The sequence below is a fragment of the Anopheles moucheti genome (genome assembly GCF_943734755.1).
Source record: "Anopheles moucheti chromosome X unlocalized genomic scaffold, idAnoMoucSN_F20_07 X_unloc_1, whole genome shotgun sequence".
In the NCBI taxonomy this organism is placed as follows: domain Eukaryota; kingdom Metazoa; phylum Arthropoda; class Insecta; order Diptera; family Culicidae; genus Anopheles; species Anopheles moucheti.
In genome coordinates, this window is record NW_026453515.1 from 185001 (window position 1) to 195000 (window position 10000).

The following is a 10000-nucleotide window of genomic DNA, read 5'->3' on the forward strand; positions in this document are numbered from 1 at the left end:
CGAGAGGTTTGGTCCGTGTTTCAGTACTCTTGTCCATGATTTTCGTTGCTTCGAGTCGTTCAGTCCATTACTCTTGTCTATGGTTTTCGTTTGCTTCGAGTCGTTCAGTCCAATATTTACCCTTGTCTATGATTTTCGCTCTAGCCCCCAGTCGCCCTGCGCTGTGGAAATCACATTCCAACTCTATCCCCGGATATTGCTCACACTTTGGAAACCACATTTCACCCGGGGAGGACCAGCTTAGGGTGGATTTGGAGCTTTTTGGGAATGCGAAACCATCATTTAACACTCTAAACTTAATTTCCGCAATCCCAGACGCACTTTCCATATGGTCTCCAAAAATGCGTGTGAGCTGACCTGGTCCCTTATAATAGGCAATGAACACGATTTTGGCAAAATATTTTTTTCAAAATTTTTTGACTCACCGGGTAAAATCGAATTTACTTGGGAAAAATGTTCTAGCAGGGGCCCTCCCATACAAATTTTTTTCTTCTCAAAAATGATTTTCGTTTCACTTTTCATACTCAGGGGAGTCTAAAATTGATGTTTTGAGTCACCATGAAAAAAAAATTTTTTTTGACCCGAGCTTGTGTCGCGACCCAAAAATCGACTCACTTGGGAAAAATGTTCTAGCAGGGGCCCTCCCATACAAAAATTTTTTCTTCTCAAAAATGATTTTCGTTTCACTTTTCATACTCAGGGGAGTCTAAAATTGATGTTTTGAGTCACCGTGAAAAAAAAATTTTTTTGACCCGAGCTTGTGTCGGCGACCCAAAATCGACGCACTTGGGAAAAATGTTCTAGCAGGGGCCCTCCCATACAAAAATTTTTTCTTCTCAAAAATGATTTTCGTTTCACTTTTCATACTCAGGGGAGTCTAAAATTGATGTTTTGAGTCACCGTGAAAAAAAAATTTTTTTGACCCGAGCTTGTGTCGGCGACCCAAAATCGACGCACTTGGGAAATATGTTCTAGCAGGGGCCCTCCCATACAAAAATTTTTTCTTCTCAAAAATGATTTTCGTTTCACTTTTCATACTCAGGGGAGTCTAAAATTGATGTTTTGAGTCACCATGAAAAAAAAATTTTTTTTGACCCGAGCTTGTGTCGCGACCCAAAAATCGACTCACTTGGGAAAAATGTTCTAGCAGGGGCCCTCCCATACAAAAATTTTTTCTTCTCAAAAATGATTTTCGTTTCACTTTTCATACTCAGGGGAGTCTAAAATTGATGTTTTGAGTCACCGTGAAAAAAAAATTTTTTTGACCCGAGCTTGTGTCGGCGACCCAAAATCGACGCACTTGGGAAAAATGTTCTAGCAGGGGCCCTCCCATACAAAAATTTTTTCTTCTCAAAAATGATTTTCGTTTCACTTTTCATACTCAGGGGAGTCTAAAATTGATGTTTTGAGTCACCGTGAAAAAAAAATTTTTTTGACCCGAGCTTGTGTCGGCGACCCAAAATCGACGCACTTGGGAAAAATGTTCTAGCAGGGGCCCTCCCATACAAAAATTTTTTCTTCTCAAAAATGATTTTCGTTTCACTTTTCATACTCAGGGGAGTCTAAAATTGATGTTTTGAGTCACCGTGAAAAAAAAAATTTTTTGACCCGAGCTTGTGTCGGCGACCCAAAATCGACGCACTTGGGAAAAATGTTCTAGCAGGGGCCCTCCCATACAAAAATTTTTTCTTCTCAAAAATGATTTTCGTTTCACTTTTCATACTCAGGGGAGTCTAAAATTGATGTTTTGAGTCACCGAGAAAAAAAATTTTTTTTGACCCGAGCTTGTGTCGGCGACCCAAAAATCGACGCACTTGGGAAAAATGTTCTAGCAGGGGCCCTCCCATACAAAAATTTTTTCTTCTCAAAAATGATTTTCGTTTCACTTTTCATACTCAGGGGAGTCTAAAATTGATGTTTTGAGTCACCGTGAAAAAAAAATTTTTTTGACCCGAGCTTGTGTCGGCGACCCAAAATCGACGCACTTGGGAAAAATGTTCTAGCAGGGGCCCTCCCATACAAAAATTTTTTCTTCTCAAAAATGATTTTCGTTTCACTTTTCATACTCAGGGGAGTCTAAAATTGATGTTTTGAGTCACCGTGAAAAAAAAAATTTTTTTGACCCGAGCTTGTGTCGGCGACCCAAAAATCGACGCACTTGGGAAAAATGTTCTAGCAGGGGCCCTCCCATACAAAAATTTTTTCTTCTCAAAAATGATTTTCGTATCACTTTTCATACTCAGGGGAGTCTTAAATTGATGTTTTGAGTCACCGTGAAAAAAAAAATTTTTGACCCGAGCTTGTGTCGGTGACCCAAAAATCGATGCACTTGGGAAAAATGTTCTAGCAGGGGCCCTCCCATACAAAAATTTTTTCTTCTCAAAAATGATTTTCGTTTCACTTCTCATACTCAGGGGAGTCTAAAATTGATGTTTTGAGTCACCGTGAAAAAAAAAATTTTTTTGACCCGAGCTTGTGTCGGCGACCCAAAAATCGATGCACTTGGGAAAAATGTTCTAGCAGGGGCCCTCCCATACAAAAATTTTTTCTTCTCAAAAATGATTTTCGTTTCACTTTTCATACTCAGGGGAGTCTAAAATTGATGTTTTGAGTCACCGTGAAAAAAAAAATTTTTGACCCGAGCTTGTGTCGGTGACCCAAAAATCGATGCACTTGGGAAAAATGTTCTAGCAGGGGCCCTCCCATACAAAAATTTTTTCTTCTCAAAAATGATTTTCGTTTCACTTTTCATACTCAGGGGAGTCTAAAATTTATGTTTTGAGTCACCGTGAAAAAAAATTTTTTGTTGACTCACTGGGTAAAATGGTCGCACTTGGGAAAAATGTTCTAGCAGGGGCCCTCCCATACAAATTTTTTTTATTTCTCAAATCGATCCGTGGTTTCACTTTTCATACTCTGCTTCAACTTTGGAAAAAATTTTCGATGATGAAAAATTTTCACCTTCGACGTCCATCGACCACTCGACCCGAACTTGGTACTTTTGTATGGAGGTACCCGAGTGGTGACTTTTTCATACAAAATTTTTTTTGCGAATACGTGTTCGTTCGCGATCATTTAGGCCATGAACAACAAGTCCGCTGCGATAGAAATAGTCCATTGTAGTTACTCGACGAGAAAAAAAATCGAGACTTAGAAAAATTTTTGAAAGTCAAATCGTATTGACTTCCAACAGCACCAGATAATAAACACACATCGCCTGTTGCACCACAGATCGCATTTGACTTAACAAATCGCCTGTTGGTACGCACATCACCATCGACTTTACCAATCGCGTTTCGCACCGCTAATCCCACTTGGCGTGGAGCCACGCACATAATGTTGCGAGGAGAATATTAATCGGGACTTAGCGTTTTAAGCTCGCGAACACTCCACTATGGGAGTGCACGCAAGCACCAACTGTACACACACACACACAACAATCACTCTCGCGAACACTCCATTCCCAAAGTGAACGCGAGCACCAGCAAGCATGGGTCGCCTGAGAGGATCGATGCGAACGCATCTCTACAACTCGCAGCTCCCAGCCTGTAGTCCCGTCGTTTGCGGGCGGTCGAAGGTGTCGAAACTAGTTGTATCCACGGTCGACGGCAACACAGCCACCAGGGTTCCCTGTGGTAAGGTACTTCCACGTGCAGCGTGCTCCCGCCCGTTGCGGCTCAGTCTAGTGCTATAGCGGGGATGAGACGTCAGTGTGCGCGGGGCAGCACCGACGGATCTCGGAGGGTTGTTAAGCCCGCTAGCTTCCGATCACCTAATGGGTTTGAGAAGCGCTATCAGCTCGGATTGGATACGACCTTAGAGGCGTTCAGGCATAATCCAGCGGACGTAGCGTCATACCAAAGTCCGGTCGAACTAGTATTGAGCCAGTGGTCCGTACCTGTGGTTCCTCTCGTACTGCACAGGAATTCCGTTAAGATAGCGGCAAACAGCACACACCAGTAGGGTAAAACTAACCTGTCTCACGACGGTCTAAACCCAGCTCACGTTCCCTTGAAAGGGTGAACAATCCTACGCTTGGTGAATTTTGCTTCACAATGATAGGAAGAGCCGACATCGAAGGATCAAAAAGCCACGTCGCTATGAACGCTTGGCGGCCACAAGCCAGTTATCCCTGTATTCACAGTGTTAGGACGTGCCTCTGTGTCGCTCGTGTAAAATTACGAAAATCAGGGTGTAAAATTGCGCAAAAAGGGCTAAAAAGTGTTACAAACATTGAGTTCTAGTGCCTTTTACCTTTTAATGGTGGAAAACTAACAAAACAGGACGATGCTCGCCTGATAAAAGCGATACAAATCTCTCCCATACACTTTGTATGGGAACAAACAAGTGCAATTATTTCGCAAAAAGGACGACAAAAACATCAAGTGGCACGTTCATTTCGTAGTGGCGACGCTGAAGAACAATTTTCCGGACGGTGGCAGTGTGGAAAACGCCAATAAACTCCGGAAAAAGTGCGTGAAAAACAGCGGCAGAGCGGCGTCAGGTGGATCGTCGCGTGTGTACGTGTTGACGTGTTGACGTTTGTGCTGACGTCATCGGCGTCAGTGGCAAAGCTTTCGGCTCCGAGCTTTCGCCTTAGCCGAGACACAGGGCAGCGCCATCTATCGGAACTAACGGGAGACTTCATCAGTGGCGTCACCTGGTGGACGATAGCGGATTCAGCGGTAGCGGCGACAACAACCCGTGCGCTTGGGAGATTTCAACGTCGGTACCAGCGGGCAACCCGGGTCGGTGTATGCGGGTTGCATACCGACAGGCGGTGATTTCAACGCTGGATAAGGAGGCGAACCTGGGCAAAATATTTATTGGTTTTAAATATTTGTTTACCGAAATTAATATTTATTTTTGGTTTTAGAGCAAATATAAATAAAACAATTACAATAAATAAAAACCTTGATAGGCTGGCCTTCACAGGGCCATGGACAGGGGCTTAAGGGCGCGAACACTCTCGGTGGACGAACCGAGCGCAACCACCACCAGGAGCAGATCGGCCATGAGCGCGGGCAAGAGGCTCACTGTCCCGCTAACGCCGGTGATGGAGGGTGTGGCTGTTAGTGGAGCCACGAGCTCCAGCAAGTATGCGGCCAGGTTGGTGACTGGCACCGGAGGTTCTCCGTCGAGCGAGATGCGACGCATCATTAGCGAGGCGAAACTCGACAGCGAGACGTTGCTTGCGGTCGTTAAAAAGCTGGAGGAGCAGGTAACGCTCCTGCGAGTTCAGATGGAGGCGGCAGCTGAGCAGGCTCGGCAAGACCTTCGCGAGGCGCGTCTGGAGGCTCGACAGCGGGAGGAGCGGCTGGTTGCTGATAATCAGCAGCTGCGTGAGGAGCTCCGGAAGGAGCGGGAGCTGTTGACGGCGCTGGTGGCGCAGACCGTCGGGCAGAACCAGCAGCCAACTACTGTGCAGCAGCAGCTGGAGCGGGCTACGCAGCAGAGCACGCAGCAGCGTGGACATCAGCAGGACGCGGTGGCGGCAACGAGCAAGCCACCTCAGACGACGGATGGCGGCTCCTGGGTCGAGGTGGTGCGCCGTAAGCCGCCACGTCAGCAGGCGGCTGATCAACAGCGGCAGCAACAGTGGCCACAGCTCCCGCAACGTCAGCAGCAGCAGCAGCGGCAGCAACCGCAACAACGGCCCCAGCCGCAACGGCCGCAGGCTCAGCTGCAGCAACAGCAAGGTGTGGCCAGTACATCTGGCGCACAACGCGGAGGCCAGGCGCAACAGCGTCAACGAAAAACAAAGCTGGACGCTATCGAGGTTGCACCGGCGGAGGGCCAGAGCTGGGACGAGGTGTACCAGCTGGTACGAGCAGCTCCAGAGTTGCAGCGATTCAACAGCCAGCTGGGGGTCGGACGTCGGACCATGCGTTCGCGGCTAGTAATGGACGTGGAGAAGGGGGCAGATACGGCCGCGATCCTCAAATGCGTGCAGGAGGTGTGCGCTCGGGGAGACCAGCAAGCTGCCGCCAGACTGGTGACGCCAATGGTGGAGGTCCGGGTCGACGCTATCGACCCTTTAGCGAAGGAGCAGGACGTGGCGCTGGCTCTAGCCAGCCTTGCACAGTCGCCGGTGGAGGAGTCTGCCGTGCAGCTGCGGAAGGCTTGGAACGGAACGAAGGTGGCGTTCGTTCGCGTTCCGGAGAAGGCGGCGGAGCAGTTGAAGGACCGGCATGTACTCATCAAGTACACCTCGTGCCTGGTGCGGACGGCACAGGCTCTGACGGCGCGAGAACAGCGGTGCTTCAGGTGTCTGGAACTCGGCCATCTTCGAGCCAGCTGCCGGAGCGAGGTCGATCGGTCAGCGTCATGCATTCGCTGCGGCCAACCGGGCCACCTGGCCCGAGCTTGCACTGCGGAGGTGTGCTGCGCTGTGTGCAAGGGCCCTCACCGGGTGGGACATCCGTCCTGCACCAGGGGGTAAAGGTCCTGCAGATCAACCTCGGGCGCAGCCGGGTTGCACAGGACCTGATGCTGCAACGGGCAAGGGAGGCTGGGATACAGGTCGTGTTAGCGTCCGAACTGTATAGGGTGCCGCGGAGCAATCCGAACTGGGCGGTCGATGACGATCACTGCGTAGCGGTTATCGCGACCGGAGATTATCCGATCCAGAGGCTGTGGGGGAGTATTGTGCCGGGTTTGGTAGTGGCTACCATAGCTGGAGTAGCTTTTGCTAGCTGCTACGCCTCCCCGAGCATAGGTCTCTCGGACTTCACCGAGTACATCGGAGCGGTGAAGATGGCTGCGGCGGGACACGCGACGGCGGTTGTGGCTGGCGACTTCAACGCGTGGAGTCAGGAGTGGGGCTGTGCTCGGACCTCAAGAAGAGGGGAGATTCTCCAGGGAGCGATGGATCAGCTGGGTCTCGCAACGCTCAACCGCGGCACCGAACCCACCTTCCGCGGGAACGGAGTGGCTCGCGAGAGCATTGTAGACGTTTCCTTTGCGAGTTCTTCCCTCGCACGCCCTAACTCCTGGCGGGTCTGCAACGAGTACTCGGGAAGCGACCACCGGTACGTGGAGTTTGTTCTGCAGCAGGGTGGCTAGCATCAACATCATCAGCGGCCTTCCTGCAACGTCCCTGTGAGCAGTGGAGCGGTCTTGTGTGCTGGTACCAGATACAAGACTGGTCAATTCAATCCGACCAGCTTCAAACTGGCGTTTTCCGCCAATGGTTTTCCGGAGGCAGACTCCCCTCAGCTGTTGATGAACAGCTTGTCGGCCGCCTGCAGCGAAACAATGGAGACAGTCCGCAAGGCAACACACAGTCGGTCGCCTAGGCTGTACTGGTGGAGCCAGGAAATCCATTGTATTCGCGAGCAGTGCGAGGGGATGGAAAGGCGCCTGAGTGCCGCAGTCGACGCAGCAGAACGGGATGCGAGCCGGGCCCAGCTTGCTGATCTCCGTAGGACGCTCCAGCGCGAGATACAGGACAGTAAGGAGCGGTGCATGCAGGAGCTGATCGACAGCGTTGACAACGACGTCTACGGGCTGGCGTATAAAGTAGTGCTGGGCAAGCTGCGAGGCCGCACTCCTCCCGAGACGGATCGTTCGGTCCTTGAACCGATTGTCGACGCCCTGTTCCCGAGCCACCCTCCTTTCGAGTGGCCTGCGCTGATGGTCATCGAGGAGGAGGACGCGGTGCGCCCAATAACGCGCGAGGACGTGCTCGCAGTTGCTGAAAGGATGCCCCTATCCAAGGCTCCGGGTTTGGATGGCATCCCGAATGCGGCCGCGAAAACCGCGATGCGTGAGCACCCGGAGGTGTTTGCCCGGGTGTATAACGACCTCCTACAGCGGGGCGAATTTCCCAAGGCGTGGAAGGAGGCTAGGCTGGTCCTGATCGCGAAACCGGGCAAGCAACCAGGAGAACCTTCGTCGAAACGGCCGTTGTTGGTGATGGGGGTCGTCCCGAAGGGATTCGAGCGTCTGGTGCTCGATCGCCTCAACGACCACCTGGAGGATGAAAGTGCTCCCCGCCTGTCACCGAACCAGTATGGCTTCCGGAGAGGTCGGTCTACCGTCGAGGCTATACAGCGGGTTGTAGCAAAGGGCGAGTTCGCGAGAACCTTTCATCGTACCAACGGGCGTGATCCCCGGTGTTTGATGGTGGCGGCGCTGGACGTAGCCAACGCTTTCAACACGGCCAGCTGGGAGGCGATCGCCCTGGCCCTCCAGGAGAAGCGGGTTCCGGCTCAGCTCCAAAGGCTCCTGAGGAGCTATTTCTCAGAGCGGGAGTTGGTGTATGAGACCAGCGAAGGCCCGGTCCGGCGCGAAGTGACAGCTGGCGTTCCACAGGGGTCAATCCTTGGCCCGACCCTGTGGAACGTCATGTATGACGGAGTCCTTCGGCTGGAGCTTCCCGACGGCGTGGAGACCATAGGGTTCGCCGACGACCTGGTGGTGCTGGCCAGTGGTACCACACCGCAAGAGGCTGCTCAGTTGGCGCAGAGCGCGATAGCCGTCATCAGCGAGTGGATGACATCTCACCGTCTGAAACTCGTCCCGGACAAGACGGAACTGGTGATGGTGTCCACCATGAGGGCGGGCAACACGCTGTACCCTGTTTCCATCGAGGGGGTGGAGCGGATGCCAACTCGCAGCGTTAAGTACCTTGGAGTGGTGCTGCAAGACCACCTGTCGTGGCGGCCACACGTTGATTACGCCACGGACAAGGCGGTCCGTGTGGCTCAGGGGGTCTCGCGATTATTGCAGAACCACGGCGGTCCCAAGAGTGCTAAACGGCGTCTTCTCGCGTCGGTGGTGGACTCCACTCTCAGGTACGCGGCGCCGATCTGGAGCGGAGGACTGAGCAACCGGGAGTGCTGCAGGAAGCTGCAACGCGTACAAAACATCTACGCTAAACCGGTTGCCCGCACCTTCGTCACGGTGCGGTACGAGGTGGCGACGGTCCTCGCTGGCGTTATACCAATCCGGTTGCTGGTCCAGGAGGATGCCAGGTGTCACCAGCGGAGGCAGAGCGGTATACCCATCGGCGAGCTGCGAGCGGAGGAGCGAGAGGCCACTATGCGCCAGTGGCAGCTAGAGTGGGATGAGTTGGCGCCTGCAAGCAGGTTCACCCGTTGGGCGCACAGGGTGATACCTGATCTGGAATCATGGAAGGCCAGACGTCATGGTGAGATGACGTTTCACCTGGCCCAAATTCTATCCGGGCATGGCTTCTTCCATGATTACCTGCATAACCAGCGATTCGCGCCATCCCAGGATTGCTCCAGGTGCCCGGGTGTGCCGGAGACGGCGGAACACGCGATGTTCTTCTGCCCCCGTTTTGCGGAGGTAAGACGGGACTTGCTGGGCGAAGACGAGGAGCCAGTGGTTACACCAGACACCATCCAGCAATACATGCTGGGCAGCCAGCAAAGATGGAGCGAGGTGTGCGAGGCCGTTCGTATCATTACCACCACACTCCAACAAGAGTGGTATATCGAGCGGGCCTCTAGCGCGAATGAGGACATGCGGAGTGCTGCACGCCGGTTGGACGCCGCGCAAGATGAGCTGGTGGCCCTGCGCAACGAGAGGCGGAACGAGGCTCGCCGGCTTCTCACCATCGAGCGACGAGCTGCGCGGGGGGATCCTCCACCACCTACCCACCCGGACGGACGTTTGATGACGGTTGATGAGATCCGTGAGCGGGAGGAGCGTCAGTTACACGTCCGCAATAATGTACGGCGATTCCGTGCCCGGCAGCGACTGCAGAACGAGGAAGTCGTCGACTGCCGGACGTACCTGTGGGCCCTCTTCGGGGTGGAAGCGTTTGAGGACGATCATACGAGCGGGGAAGTTCTGCCATCAGAACTCTGATTACAAGGCCGCAGAGGCAAAAAGAGGCGCGAACGCCCATTATTTATAAGTAATACACTGGGGGTAGGGCGACCCAATCAAAAAAAGGCCAATAAGGCAAAAAGAGGCGCGAACGCCCAGCTAAATCATAAGTTCTGCTAATTAGCTAGGGCGGAAAACA